The sequence below is a fragment of the Rhynchophorus ferrugineus genome, unplaced genomic scaffold (genome assembly GCF_030347505.1).
Source record: "Rhynchophorus ferrugineus isolate W39M unplaced genomic scaffold, kcgeb_rfMv2 rfM1, whole genome shotgun sequence".
Lineage (NCBI taxonomy): Eukaryota > Metazoa > Arthropoda > Insecta > Coleoptera > Curculionidae > Rhynchophorus > Rhynchophorus ferrugineus.
In genome coordinates this window covers 673,499-690,166 of record NW_027472580.1, presented here as the reverse complement: position 1 = coordinate 690,166, position 16,668 = coordinate 673,499, and the positions used below count along the sequence as shown (strand labels likewise).

At 31.5% G+C, this 16,668-nt stretch overlaps 1 protein-coding gene across 2 annotated transcripts in view; it reads right to left on the bottom strand.

Annotated features, from left to right (window-relative positions):
- Tk (Tachykinin) overlaps window positions 1-2,255 on the bottom strand; it is a 209,286-nt gene extending 207,031 nt beyond the window's left edge. The window contains exon 1 of one of the 2 annotated variants that reach the window (XM_076413754.1): window positions 2,049-2,255. The gene's annotated coding sequence lies outside the window, so the exon portion shown is untranslated. The remainder of the gene's footprint in view (window positions 1-2,048) is intronic. The other variant, XM_076413746.1, reaches the window with a different exon arrangement.
- Window positions 2,256-16,668: the final 14,413 nt, after the last annotated feature.

Sequence of the window (16,668 nt, the reverse complement as noted above, 5' to 3'; positions counted from 1 at the left end):
GATGTAATATATAGAGAAAGAAAAATTGTCCCAATTTGGATATACATTTTCCAAACTCTATTAAACAAATTAATTAAATCGATGCCTTTAAGATGTTGGGAGTAAAAAAAAATAAAGGTTTCTTAAGAAAATATTAGACTATTAAATTAGTTCAAATTTTTTATTTTAGTTTAATCATTTATGATAAAATATTTTTAAGTATTGGTTGTTTTTAGATGGAATAAAAATAGATAGCATAAAAAAAATTTAAATATTGATAGATTTCAGAAAAATTATAGATGATTTGCCATCTATCTATGTTTAACTTTGGGCAACTTAGAAAGTAAAAAGAAAGAATTATTAAAGATACTTAATTTTTTATATTTATTTTTAAGCTCGTTTGATTATTTAATTACTTCAATTTTTTCCTTAATATATTTGCAGTATTGACTAATATAAAAACTAAAATATGTTTCAAAAATTTAATCATCGATTATGTTGGAATACACGAAAAATCTAAAAGACTATAGTAGGGAAATAAAATAAAATAGCTCTGCAGTACTTTCTTTTTAAAGAACGAAATTATATAATGTGTGCAACATTGGTAATTATTATGAAATTGATTGGATTCATTTCCCTGTCTCCATTGCTTATTATGTTCAATTTTAAATTAATTAGAAATTTAAAATGTGTTGTATAATTAAACAGAAAATATTATTATCAACGAGTAATTAATTTCTTGCCTTAAGTTATCCTAATTTTGTTATTAATTATATATATATTTGAAAAATCAATTTATTTCTATTCATTTAAAGTTTGCTACGAAATAAAATTAACCATATTATTAACTGTTATTAAAATAAGGCCTTTAGACCAAAAATAGTTTTAAAAAATATTTAGTATTTAATTAAAATTTAGTATAAAGTATTATTAAGTTGGTTCAATTTGTAACAAATCAAATTAAGGAAAGATATATTATTCTCTTAAAAAATGTGAAATGTAGAATTGGGCGATAAAATTTAATAAAAATATATCTTTTATATTTAAAAGTAATGACACTAATGATGTTAAATAAATATAAAATGTAAATGAAAACTATATTTTGAAATACATATTTTTCATATAAAACCACAAGAATATATTGTGTCTAACATATCTTATGTCATTTATTCACGATTTTATTCGTATTCAATATTTTAATTAAAAATAAATATAATTTATCTTTCTTATTTTAACTATTATAATGTTCAATTTTAGGTAACTTAAAAACTTTAATTTAGTAAAGTTTTAATAGTTGATATATTTTAAATATTAAGTAAAAACATAGTTATTAAGTAATAACAAGTTATACGTTAAATAAAGTATATACAAATCTTGGACATATATAAATTTTGAATGACAATACATAATATAATGACAAAAACATATTTTAGTAATTTGGAGAAATTATAATATATTCATTTATTATCTAAGACGAGTTCTATCAATAAAATATCGTATTTTCTGAGTTCAGTTTTAATATTTCGTTATTATTACGTATTTTATAACTAAACAAATATATTAGAAATATAGTTTATCATACATTTCACATGTGCATGTAACAATATTCTAAGAAAATAAAATTTAATACATTTGCTGATATTAAAACTTTAATTCAGACAAAAAAATTATGGTCATCCAGAATATGTTACATACAAATATACATATATTTTGAACATACACAGTGATATAATTTATACTATAATAGTGATAAAAGTATATTTCAATAAATTGGAGAATCCAAAATATGTGTATTTCTTTTTTTAATATAATAAATTTAAAATTCTATTTTAATTTTACGTTGTACTCACTCATTTCATGAATAAATAAAATTATGTGGTTTAATTTAAATTAAATTACATGGAGATATATAAATGTAGTTATAAACATTATAAAAATATAAATTTAAATAAGAAAAAATAGTTGATCCAGAATATGTTAATAATTAAATAATAATTAATAACATTAATATTGCATATATAAAATTCTATTTAATATACGTTTGTCTATTAATCAATTCAAAAACTTACCAAGATTCGAATTTACGCAAACACCCAACAGAAGCAATATTTTCAATCGCACCAACGATGATCCACAGTCCAAACAAAGAAAGAACAACTGCGAAATGAAAATAATCGTAACCTGCAAGGGCTGTTGTAACGAGTGTATCAGTAGACCTCCAGACAGTGTCCTGCTAGGTGTATATTTCGCAGGTGTTTGAGCGCTTACTAGCGAGGCGCCAAAGCTTTCGAAGCTTTAAACTGGAACGGCCCAACCAATCAGAACGCCTGGATAGGGCCGCGGCCAATGGGAAATTTGCACAGGAACATCGAGTAGGCGAAATTGCTGGATGTGTAGGACGGATAGGTTTTTCTATGGAAAAGTGGCGATTTTTCTCAAAATGTGCATAGGACTGATGGTATAAATTTACTCGCATTAGTCGAAAGCTAGAAAATCCGAAACATCGGTTTCGAATGACGCGATATCGAAACTTGAAAACCGAAAACTTAATCTTAAAACCAACTCGGAAGGAGAATGACCAAAATAGAACGCATTTAGTTTCAAGGGGATACGTTGAACTACCATTAACTTAGATTGCTTATTAAAATGTCCTTTTTTAAAGTATAATAACCAATACTATATTTATGTGTTAAAATATTCCTTCTCAAAAATATAACTCTTTATTCTGAATTTATTTCAAACTATTTCATGTATTATTGATGATTTCTATTTTAACTATTATTAAAGATTATATATTTTAAATACCCTACCCTTTAGATGCTAGGAAACAATGTAGTAATTAGAGAAATCAACGATCCGTTTTAATAACTTATGATTTTATATTACATTAAAATAATAAATCTTAGACTAGCATTTAGTTAAAGGTAATTAATTGATTTGATCGAACATAAATGCATAAATAGAAGCTGTATTGAGCTTGATAAGTATCATTTTTGATCTGGCTGTTATGGTTCGCGGTTAGGTTAATTTATTGTTTACAAAATTGTTGTAAAAATGTTTCTTTCTTATTCCTGTAGGAAGCCCTGGCATAATTATGACAATATTTAGAATCATTGTATTGTAAATATAGTCAATTAGATTAACTCCAAAAGGAATAATATTTACTGAAGCAATCTCAGCTACCTCTATTCAGCTTTTCATTAGTATTAATCATCATATAGTAAAATTGCATTTAAAAATTATAGACTATATTTAATGTAAACGCATTGAAAAAATCTGTAATTCTCAGAAATCAGCAATAGGTGGTGTCGTAACATTTGTGGTCTTTCTTTTGTGGTCAAAACACCAGTGCCGATAATTCTTCAAAATAAAGGATAATTGATAAGTAACAAGTAATTTTATTGATTAATGTTATAAATCCATTTATACATTTAATAAAGTTCAATGCCAATATGTTTGATTAAGTATTTATTGCGAAGTATTCATAATCATATATTGCACGTTTTTTATCCAGTAAAAATATAATGTGTCCAGGCTCTTGAACGGTAGTGTGCATTATTATGAAGTATAATGTAGATACAGATAAATGTATTTATAAGATATAATATACGTTCCAATCAGTTTAAATATTAAATACATTAATTTATTATAAAGACACATACAAAAATAAATTATAAAAGTATATAGATTTCTTAAATATCTTGACGATATTATACTATTTAATAAGCCCTTCATATATTTCCATCACAAAAGATTATAATTTAATGTTATTAGACGAATTTAGTCAATAGTTTGGGTCTAAAATAAATAAAACAAAAATAACTACTAATAAACCTATAAAATAAGGTTATCACTGTAAGATTTAGGACCAGATGAACGTAAAATTGTAAGAGAAAAAAGTATAATACACAGAAAAAAGAGAAAACATCACATACGTTCTCACAACTTAGTTGCCAAAATCCGTGCATTATTTCACCAAATTTAGTCGTATTCTGGCTGTTCTGATGAAGTTAAATCAATAAAATTCAGGTCATACTTTTTAAATTTCTTGAACTATAACAGCTAAATGTTTAACGAAACCACATTGTTTTCTTATATATTGATTTACTTTGATAAGAGAGTTGATGATTAAAATATATAGAACAGACATAAACCTGTAGGAAAAAAAAATCTCTTGAAGATAAAGTGTGTAAAAATTACCGAAAGGAAAACTATGTTTTTAAAATTTTTGTATTTTTATTTTATCAAATAGTAAAATCATTGGCAAAGGTAATCAAGGAAATAGACAAATTAGAACTTGTATTTAGTTTGATAAACAAAGTAGTATATAATGATACGTGCAAGTGCACATGTATCTCAAAAGGATTTAAAGTGGTTCCAGCTTCCTTTCAAAGTGTGTCTAAATAACAGCAAACTAGTGAGTTGCAATACATATATTTTGGATACCTCACGTATTAATTTTTTATTTATTTTACAATTATTATAGGACGATTCTCCTACTGATGCGATAGCCGCCTGTTCGAATCCTGCTGGAGCATGGTCGTAAATTTATGTTTGTGATTATTTAAAATTTGTGAATGTTTTAGGCAAGAGTGTAAAATCCGACAAGGAAAATGATCCCAGTCACGCCAGTAAACAGGCTGGGTAAGACCGGATGTCTTCTGGGATGATTTCTAAATTTGGTCACTCGCCAGTCGGAAGGCCTAATGTTGAGGACCGTGGTTCGGAGCCCACGTTAAACTTTAGGCCCAGTTCAGATAAACCCATAGTTGGTAAAAGGAGACTTTAAAACATATTTAAAAATATATGTGAAGATAGTTTTTGAATATAAGTAATTCTATTTTAATAAAATGTAAATATAGATTACTTCAGTAGTCAATTTTTTTTGTCAAAACAAACAAAATTTTGAATTTAAACAATGTATATTTTATTACACTATTGTTTAATACTGACAATATTCATGTTGATTTTTACATTTGTAAATATTGTGCAGATAAACGATATAAGAAATTAAATTTATCGATTAATCGTGAGAGAGAAAAAAACAAACGATCAAAAATATATTTCTAGTTCATAAAAGTATTGCCAAATATTTTTAAATATTTTGTACCAAAAATGGGCCTGTGGATAAAAATAGAAAGAACGTCATAAGTCTTTCTCTTTGTATTTTTAAATTCATCAGGGTATTATCTAATTTTTATTTATTTTTCGATAGTATGGGCCATGTTAGTCGTCTAAAAAAGCTATTATTTTCTATCATAGCAGCTATCAGTATAACAGCCACAATAACAAAGCATTCATTAATATCATGTTATTCCGCAACCACTCTGTTCATCTGCTTCACTGGACTTTCAGATATCTTCTAGACTTCAAAAAATGTCATGTAAATGCTTTCTTTCGATTGTAAACATTAAAATCAAACCGAAGAAAACTTTAATGGCTAGACCGAGAGTAAAACATTGGATTTGGTTGGTACCAATTTGTCATGCATCAATCTCAATTGTGTTAAATCTTTTTCAGATTGATTTTGGAGGTATGGTATCCATTTGCCCCATTATTTATCAACCACACATGGTTTAAGGTAATATGAGAATTGTCGATAAAGCGTCATATTTTTTGTAATCGTCGAAGCATTTCAGTATTTATGCATCACAAAAATGCTTAACAAAATTTTTCTTTCTTTCAAAAAACAATTTGATAAATTAAAGTGTAAAAACGTGGATTATTTTTTCACTTAGAATAACAGGTCAATTGAAAAGTCCACGGCCTGCCATAGTAAAACATATTTTTTTGGCAAAATTAGTTTTTTTTATTCAACATAATTTCCTTCAAGGGTGATACACTGGTTATAGTGACCCTCCAACTTTTTGATGCCATTTTTGTAGTACGATTTGTTCTTTGCTTCAAAATAGGCCTCAGTTTCGGCGATCACCTCTTCATAGGACGAAAATTTCTTCCCACCGAGCATTCTTTTGAGATCTAAGAAAAGGAAATAGTCGCTGGGGGCAGATCTGGAGAATACTGTGGATGAGGAAGCCATTCGAAGCCCTATTCATGGCTTTTTGCCATCGTTTTCACTAACTTGTGACACGGTGCATTGTCTTGGTGAAGCATCACTTTCTTTTTCTTCAAATGTGACCATTTTTCGGCGATGTCGTCCTTCAAACGGTCCAATAATCAATGAAAATTATTTCACGCGCACCCCAAAATACAGACACTATAGCCTTGCCAGCCGACTGTTTCGTTTTTCCATGCTTTGGAGCGGGTTCATTATATACATTCCACTCGGATCACTGTCGATTGGACTTCGGAGTGAAATTATGGAGCCATGTTTCATCCATTATCACATATCGACGCAGAAACTCGGATTTAGTACGCTTGATCTGCTTCAAACACTGCTCCGAATCATTAACCCGTCGTTGTTTTTTGTCAAAAGTGACCTTGCGCAGCACCCACTTTGCACAGAGCTTTCTCATACCCAATTCTTCGTGAATGATATGATGGACACGTTCAGTTGATATCTTTAGAGTGTCTACTATTTCATTCAATTTCAATTTATGGCCATTCAAAATCCATTTTGTGGATTTTTTTTTGTTTTCTTGGGACGGGAACAACTTCTTTTGGGCGTCCTCTGCGATCACCGTCTTCGATGCTCAGTTCACCATGTATAAACATAGCATACCAATCCTTAATGTTTGACTTTCCTGGGGCAGTGTCCGAAAAATCAGCATGATTTTTTCACAATAACAAAAGTTGCTTCACTCAAATTGCTATAATTCATAAACTAATGATCTGACAGATGTCAAAGTTATACGCTCATCTTTTCAAGGTTAGGGCTAACTAAAAACATATGGATTTAATTCTAGTAGCGCCATCTATGTGTCCTGTCGGGGACTTTTCAACTGACCTGTTATATGGCAAGTCTTGTTTTTGTCCAGAAAACCTACCATTGTTACACAGTTTACAGCGTCCAAATAAGAAAAAACACATCCTCCTGATATAATTGGGATTGTCATTATCTAAAGTAAAAAAAATATCTAATTGTATAATGACAGGGTGAAGAGGCCCATTAAATTTAATGAACGGGATGTAAATTGTATCCGACATTAAAATTTACCCCGTGGAGAATTTTATTATTGTTCGATCTTTCTCTGATACTTTTCCCGAAATAATTGATAAATACATTTTTCGTTCCACTATAATCCCTAAGAAAGAAATCGTATAATCATATTAAAGCCAAGCTACAGTTACTAAGAATAGAAAAATCTCGTTAACCATTCAAAACAAACAAGCGGTTGCTTATTAAGTAAATTTTTCAGTACGAAATTCAGATAGTCAGTATTTAAGATATAAGACTGGCCAACAACTAATACGATCCGGATTCAAAATAGCTTATTTTCATGAATTTTTATTTATTGAATTGAAAAATCGTCATAAACAGTATCTATCGATCAGTTCCAGTTTTAGAGACTTTTTAAAGGTAACTATCCAAATACAAATAATCTATCTGTTTGGATAATATTGCTGTAACATTCAACTTCATAGTTCTTATTAATTGATACACAGTATTCTGTTTTGGAGTATTTGATAAACTAAATGCCACACTAACGTACAAACTCAATTACCAATTTTATTATCTATGATTAATGACAAACCATGAGAATGACCGATATGAAATGAGGGCCACCAATTTTGATAACAATACTACAAGGCCGAATCACTTTGATCGCAAGACCATGCTGCATTTGATGGAATTAGATTGGTCTCATATTATGATCTGTTAAAACCCGAAGTCACAAATTATACTGATCAAACAATATCCGAGCGACAAATAATCAATATGAATTGCGTTTTGATCTAAAATGATACACAATACGCTCAAAGACATAAATAAGATTAGAATTGAAGGGATAAAATGTTACAAATTACACCCACTGTACAATCCAAACCTGGCTCTATCCAACTAACACCTTTATCATTTTAAATAACATGTATTCTTTAGGGACAAGAACTGTAAACTAATTGACTACACAAGATAAATAGTTATATAATTTGTGATACCACTATTTCGAGATTTTTAAAATACAAATTTTATTTGCGTTAATTTGAAATATGAGAAATTTACTACTAAGGAAGTAAAACAAGCAATAATGAAAGAAATCAATGCTAAAATAACCCCAGGGTTTAACTTCATTACTGGAAAAATCCTAATAGAACTCTCAGAAAAGTGTATTAAGTTAATAACGTTTATATTTAATGTCATGTTAAAACTACTTTCCTAGCATTTGGGAAGTGGCTCAAATTATTATGGCTCTTAAAACAGGGAAAAATCTGATAAAATAATTACAGAAAAGAGAAATATTATTTCAAACCATCAATTTGGCTTCCGTAAGAAAAATATAACAAAAGTATAAATACACAGATTAGTCAACCAAATTAACAAAATCTAAAATGATAAAAAAATGTTGCTCAGGTGTATTTCTGAACATTTCTCAAACTTTAGATAAAGTGTGTCACACGATTAGACTGCAGGTTAAATTGAAAAAGCCTTTGCTCCACATACCTCTTCAGTTTTTGAAACAATAACTCGCAGAAATGCTTTTTATAGTGAAACAGGATGACGAATACACTGGTCTAAAATACATTCACGTGTTCCGCAGGGCAGTGTCCTTGGTTCATTGTTATATCTATTGTATAAAGCTAACCTACCGATATCAACAAACACTGCTATTGCCATATATGCTGATGATACAGCGGTCTTATCATAACACGAAGATCCAAAACATAGTGTATTAAAGAAAATGACATAAAATCTACCCTTGCGATATTCACATTTTGTAGAAGGACTTGTCCACTAATTAAAATGAGTAATTATGAATTCCCACCAGGAGACAATGTTAAATATCTGAGTATACATTATGATCGACGCTTAATAAGGAAAAAACATGTACTGACAAACAGCTTGGACTTAAACTAATCCACATATGTTGGCTGATAGGGCGTAAATCTAAATTATCCTTAGATAACAAGATATAAGTCAATACTTAGACTTGTTTAGAACTATGGTATTGAACTTTGGGGTACTACTAGCAAATCTAACAAATCTAAGATGAAAACAAATCTAATCCTTCAGAGGTTCCAGAATAAAGTGTTGCGAGCCATCGTCGATCTCCATATTACGTCTCTAACAAACTAAGTCAGCGCAATATCCCAGTAAAAATTAATGGAACCCATAACGAGTGTGATTCAAAGTGTTACTGCTAAGTACTCTCAAAAAAATGTTAGTGCATCCCAATGCACTCGCCAAACAGTTAAATATGCTCGATGATACTACTCCTTGAACTGATTAAAATATGATATATGATAATATGATAATATATAATATATAATATATAATATATAATATATAATATATAATATATAATATATAATATATAATATATAATATATAATATATAATATATAATATATAATATATAATATATAATATATAATATATAATATATAATATGATAATGTGTATAATAAGTTGAAATATTCCTTAGAATAAGGTAGGATAGACTTTATAATAAGTACCTAGAATAAGATTTAGATTATAAATTCATGCAGCAGATCACTTTCTCAAGCGATCTTCTATATGTCAGTATAGTTATATTTTATCACAGAAATCATAAAAATATACTTATTGCCCATAGATAGATGGTTCAATTTCTAATATATTAATAATATTGTTTGCGTTTTCAATAGCTATGGCTTAATCCTCGTATAGTACAATATAAATATATAGTGAATATAATAAACTGTATAAATAACACTACAAACTCGTTAGAAAAGTAATTCAGAAGAGAAAAGGATTAATTAATTCTATTTCAAATCGCAAATAATAATCAGATAATTAAATTAATTACATTGCTAATTGCAAGTTTAAAATAGAATTTACCGAAAAAGGAACAAACCGGCCGTAATTAGAAAAATACGGATAATTACTAAATTAATACTCCGAGATATCCACCCACTTTTATTCTGAAATATAGAATGCTTTTATTAACGTGTAGAGTATTGAACTTCATCATAAATAACAAAAAATATTCGGTGTTTACTACGTTGATTAATAAGGAAAAAGGACTTCATATTTCAGTATCGTTTTCATTCAACTTCAATACACTTGTAGGAATGTTCGTCGGGTCGGTCGGTCGGTCGAAATGTGTGGCTGCCGCTACGATTATTTGTCAGAACACTCACTACTATCTTTGGAAGGAATTTGCACGGGAACTAAAAACACTGGTTGAATCAAAGTTGTTTATTTCAACTTGCGATTGATACATGTGGTCGATGGGAGGATTGACAGGATATTAGGTTAAGGTGAAGGAAGTACGGTAGCGCTGTGGAAGTGGTACTGTTACAGGGGGACGGTGATAAGAAAAGGGAGCGAGACGTCGTCGTGATGGCCTTTTATACTCCAGAACTGCATGGTACCAATCCACCGGCGTTGCCAACCTTTGTAGTTGTTGATGGTGAATTGGTGGTGGCCTAAAGGGTCGTGGCGGTCGCCACATAACTCCCCTCCTAGTGGAACAGCCGTGGAACGTACCTATATGTGGTGCAAGTTCCGGAATGCACCCGCAATCACGCAAACAAACGCCCGGGAACTGCTGATGAGATGGGGATCCCAACCTGAGCGAGGAGTTTTACGGGATCAGCTGCCATCGGAGCTGTAGCAGGACGTCGTTCGTCTTGAGGCGTTTAGCTTTGTTTGAGGGTACCTGTAAATATGTTACGTGTCCCGTTTCGTGATGCGAGGGTGCTCATGTGTTGCTGGTATACATGATGGGCTTCTGTGGTTTTCGTCCATCAGGCTAGTCTCGTGGGATGTCGTCGATCACGTGATGTTGATGAGTTCTGTTCCTCGTGCTATCCTTCCATGCACGTGTCAAGCACCTGTCGAGTGGCTTATATTGAGTCGATTTACCTGTTAGGCACTTTGATCACGTCGGGGTCACCAATTGTAGGAATGTTCGTCGGGTCGGTCGGTCGGTCGAAATGTGTGGCTGCCGCTACGATTATTTGTCAGAACACTCACTACTATCTTTGGAAGGAATTTGCACGGGAACTAAAAACACTGGTTGAATCAAAGTTGTTTATTTCAACTTGCGATTGATACATGTGGTCGATGGGAGGATTGACAGGATATTAGGTTAAGGTGAAGGAAGTACGGTAGCGCTGTGGAAGTGGTACTGTTACAGGGGGACGGTGATAAGAAAAGGGAGCGAGACGTCGTCGTGATGGCCTTTTATACTCCAGAACTGCATGGTACCAATCCACCGGCGTTGCCAACCTTTGTAGTTGTTGATGGTGAATTGGTGGTGGCCTAAAGGGTCGTGGCGGTCGCCACACACTTAATCCAACAATAGTAATTATGGATTTCGTTTTTTGTAGCGGTTACAGCAACTCTTAGATATTTGTTTGTTGAAAATATTTTTCTACGGAATAGATTTTCTGATTTTTGATGTATAAGACAAACTAGAAATCAAGAGAAGTTGAGCCTGACGAATAAGATAAAATAAGCTTAATTTCGATTCAAGCGATAAGAGATGGCTCTGGCTATTGTGGTGGTGTAGGAATGTTCGTCGGGTCGGTCAGTCGATCGAAATGTGTGGCTGCCGCTGCGATTATTTGTCAGAACACTCACTACTATTTTTGGAAGGAATTTGCACGAGAACTGAAAAACACTGGTTTAATTATCACTTGTTTATTTGGATATTGAGTGATACATGTGGTCGACGGGAGAATTGACAGGATATTAGGTTAGGTAGAGGAAGTACAGTAGCGCTGTGGAAGTGGTACTATTACAGGGGGATGGAGAAAAGAGAAGAGAGCGAGACATCGTCGTGATGGTCTTTTATACCCTGGAACCGCATGGTACCAATTCACCGGCGTTGCCAACCTTTGTACTTGTTGATGTATTCGTGGTGGCCTAAAGGGTCGTGGCGATCGCCACAGTGGTCATTCATTTGCAGCATTACTTCTTTTCTATGTTTGCTCCGACCGAGAAACCTCCGACATAACTTGGAATGCTAGGATCTTTATCCTGTTGAAAAAGAAACTTCGAAACTAGATTCACTCCAATTAGAGTCGGAGTATACATAAAGGCCTTAGGGACATGCAGCTTTTCGAGAGATTTAAGACATCCCTTCATACACTCTTAAGGGGTATAGGATTTAAACGGTGTAAATATAACCCTCGAAGAGTTCTAACGGAACTTCCAGATATTGGCTTAAAAAGAATTCAATTTTTAAAGACATACAATAAAATCAAGATAAATTATTTTAGGAAATACATTAAACAACTTGATAGCGTGTGTACAAAAAAGGTTTGAATAGACTATATAATCAATAGCGGTGGTTATATGGTGATTCTTACAGCGAAGTCAAGGAGCGCTCTGGACAGTCAAAACAAATTTAAAAAGGGTCGTAATACGAAAAAAGACACAACAATGTTATTCTTCAGCATGATTACACTTGGGCACATATTGCAAAATCACTGAAATCGTACTTAGAAACATTAAAATGTCCGAGCGGGGCTTGATGTCTTTTCGTCGTCGTGCATAACCTCAAAAAATAATTCGTTATTTCGAGATAGAATCCGTAAATTGTCCGAGAGATGTGAAAAAGTAGCGGCTATCGATGAACGGTTCTTTGAACAAATTACTTTGTACATATTTTTTACAATAAAGCTTCAAATTGAAAAGTACCTTTGAAACCAGTTTATAGACCAAACCTCAATCTTTTATTGGTGGGTTTGCAACTTCACTATTACTTTAAAGTCCAGTGTGCTTTGTGACATTGTTGTAACGTTTCACTAGCGTATAAAATGAGAAAAGGAAACATATTTCTCTTGAACAGCGAAGTGCAATCTGTACTTTGAGATAGAGAGGATACTCTATGCTCCAAATTTCAGAAATAAATCTCCTAAATCTACAACAAAGCAGGAAGATAAACTTAACAAAAAAAAGTTATCATTTATCGAAAAGGATTCATTTCTTTTTACCCCGCCTCATATTATCGCTACTAGTTGAAAAATGATGCACGATATGTTTACTATCTACTGGTCTAAGAGGATGTGTAGTAACCAAAAAACAAGATTATCTAGATATAAGAGAAATAAACAGGAGTGGTATAATACATAAAATATTTCGGGAAAATTCGACTCTAATTGGAGTAAATCTAGTTTTTCAACAAGATAAAGATCCTAGCATTCCAAGTTATGTCGGAGGTTTCTCGGTCGGAACAAACATAGAAAAGAAGTAGTGCTGTAAATGAATGACCACCACACAAACCAGAGCCATCTTTTATCGAATTATATGGCCTTCAGTCGCCTTTCTCTCCAAATTTAATTAAAAAAATAAAATTTTGCAATAATTCAAATTACTCGGCACAATTTCAGACATTTTTCAAAGCATTGAAAACAATTTTCTGTCCACACTTGAGTGGGACATACACATGAAGTTGGTAACAAATATACTCAATGGGATTCCATACACAGTAACACCGCCTAGTGTAAATCATTTAAAATTAATTTATCTTTATTATTTATTTCTGAATTCGATATAAAAGCATTGGCTAAAAATTATAATTTTAAGTATTCTACAATTTATAGTTTAGTGGCAATTAAACACATATGTCTTAATTCATAACTGCTTAATTCATGTCAACTAGAAATAGAATTTTTTCAAATATAGAACGGTGTTGTACGTTCGCAGGTAAGAGAATAATTTAACAGTTCCGCAGTCAAAAAATATAAAAAACCGAAAATTGTTATTTCTAAACTTGTTATAAAGATCTTTAAAAGGTCAATTTAATAGTCCCCCGCCTGACTTATAGATGGCGCTACTACGACTAAGTCCATATGTTTTTTAGTTAGCTCTAACCCTCAAAAGATGTGTGTATAAATTTTACAGGTTTCGGATCATTAGTTTGTGAATTATAGCATTTTGAGTGAAGCAATTTTTGTTATTGTGAAAAAAATGGATAAAACGGATTGTCTCGTGTTGATAAAATATTGCTTCTTGAAGGGAAAAAATACAGTTGAAGCAAAAACTTGGCTTGATGCCGAGTTTCCGGACACTACCCCACGAAAATCAACCATCAAGGATTGGTATGCTAAGTTTAGACGTGGTGAAATGAGCACCGAAGACAACAAACGTAGTGGACGCCCAAAAGAGGTTGTTATTGACGAAAATATTTAAAAATCAACAAAATGATATTGAATAACCCTAAATTGAAATTGAATGAAATAGCTGACGCTCTAAAGATATCAACTGAACGTATATATCATATCATTCGCGAATATTTGGGTATGAGAAAGCTCTGTGCAAAGGGGGGGGGGGGGGTTACTTTTGACCAAAAACAGCGACGAGTTGATGATTCGGAACAGTGTTTGAAGATGATCAAGCGTTATAAACCCGAGTTTTTACGTCGATATGTGACAATGGATGAAATATGGCTTCATCATTTCACTCCGAAGTCCAATCGACAGTCATCCGAGTGGACTGTACACGATAAACCCGGTCCAAAGCGTGGGAAAACGCAACAGTTGGCTGAAAAAAAATTTTGCCAAAAAATTTAAAAAAAAAATATTGTGGTAAGCCGGGGGCTTTTCAATTAACCTGTTATGACTTGGAACTTCACAGCTAATGTAATAACTGTGTCATATATACGTTCATGGAATACTTCCGGACGATTCCCACAATAACTGCCATATACGGATAAAACAAATAGACTTTTAAGAAGTCTGTAAATAAACAGGTAAAATTATTTGCGGAGATTGGAAACTAAAACGTAATATGTGTTAGCGTTATCTAAAGGGGAACCTCCACATATCCATTATGATAGCGTTCCAGATGTATATAAACAGATTTCAGATAGTTCATAAAAATCGAACATTTATTTGCAATTTGTGCTTCATTATCTGTGACGGACGGGTAAATGTTATTTTTTGCTTGGCGTAACGCGTGGAGAACGTTATGAAAAGTTCGCGTAAATACTGCGTTTTCTTTTAATATAAACGTGTTATTATTGCCTAAACTGTTTTGTAGTCGATATGCTTTTTATATTTAGTGTAATCTATTGAATATTTTGACAAATTGGAGACTTTATTCTTATTGATATTGGATCTATTTAATATATTTATGTTAACATTGCGTTAGATAAAACATAGAATCGGTTAGACTTAAAATATTGTAACTATTTGATTGTAACTAACTGATTAGTCAGATGATACTCCCAACTTATAAAGCGTATCTAGGCTTATGTGATAAAAAGATAAGGTCGCACTAAAACATCAAACCAAACAGTAACCCAATGCATCTAAAACAAAGTTCTACAATTAGTTACTAATACTTATCGCTACGTAACCGAGTTATCTAAGATTTCGCCTTAAAACATAAAATAAGATTGTGTATGAAACAACAATGTAAAATCAATACAGCTACCGGGTAACCTGTGGGAGATCAAAACATTCAAGCCTACCAACTTTATCCCAAGTAGTTTAATTTAATTTTAATTTGGGAAAATCATATACTTTTGCTAGAAATATCTAATGTAAGTTGCAATAAAAAAATTAAATAAAAATAATTTTACATGAGTTAAAAAAAGAAAACCTTTAAACATTATTTTTTGAATAATTTCTAATGCGAAATGTGGATATATCGATGGTACTAAATAAAATATTCATTATGTAGCATCTTCATTTAAAGTCTCTTAAAAACACAAAATTATTCAAGTTTGTATGAATTCCAGGAAGCATAATATCTAGAATATTATCTCTAGATTTTTTTAAATATATTATTTTTATGTTTATTTTTATTTGATTATTACATCGTAGCTAACCGAGAAAAATATTTTTTATGATCAGAATATAGGTAAAAGACAACGGCTACTGCATATAAATTTATAATTCATGTTTTACATCCAGTTTATTGGCTAAATTTAGCTGGATGTGACTATTGGCTTTCGGAAGGATCAGGATTCTAATATATATAATAGAAATGGTGGAGGTTGTTACCTATTTTGAAAAGATTTCAAAATTATTTTTAAACATTCTCATAAGTTCTCAATAAATATTACCAATTTCCAAACATAATGAGACTAATTATGGGCTCCACTTATTTTCATAAATATAAAATCATTAAAAAAACATTTTGGAGTCTAAACAGAATCAACTTACTTAAGGAATGTATTGGAATATTAATAAATTAATACAGCTTGATGTTAAATGACAATCATTTTGCAGTCACTCAAGGTATTCCTTAACATAGTTAAGCGGAGATCAATAAAAAACAGCAGAATTCAAGTTATAAAGTCACAATTCAGGTTATAAATGCTCTAGCCACGAACTATAGGAATTAGAAAACATCACTGATTTGGTGGGTTAAAGCCCACCAAAGACTGGCAGAAATTGCTATTAACTAACTGGTTATGGGTAAACCACAGTAGTATATCAAAAGTATCCAAAAGCCTCATGGAACTACTCAGGAACAAAAACCTTGTTGAATTGAATTGATGAAATCAAGTTGACTTATGTTATTTAGACCGAACACTGAGAAGACAAACCTGTCCGTCGGAAAAATTATATAACGTAATGTGCCAAAAGATAAGCATACTTAGGCCTTTGCTCCTAGATGCATTTAGA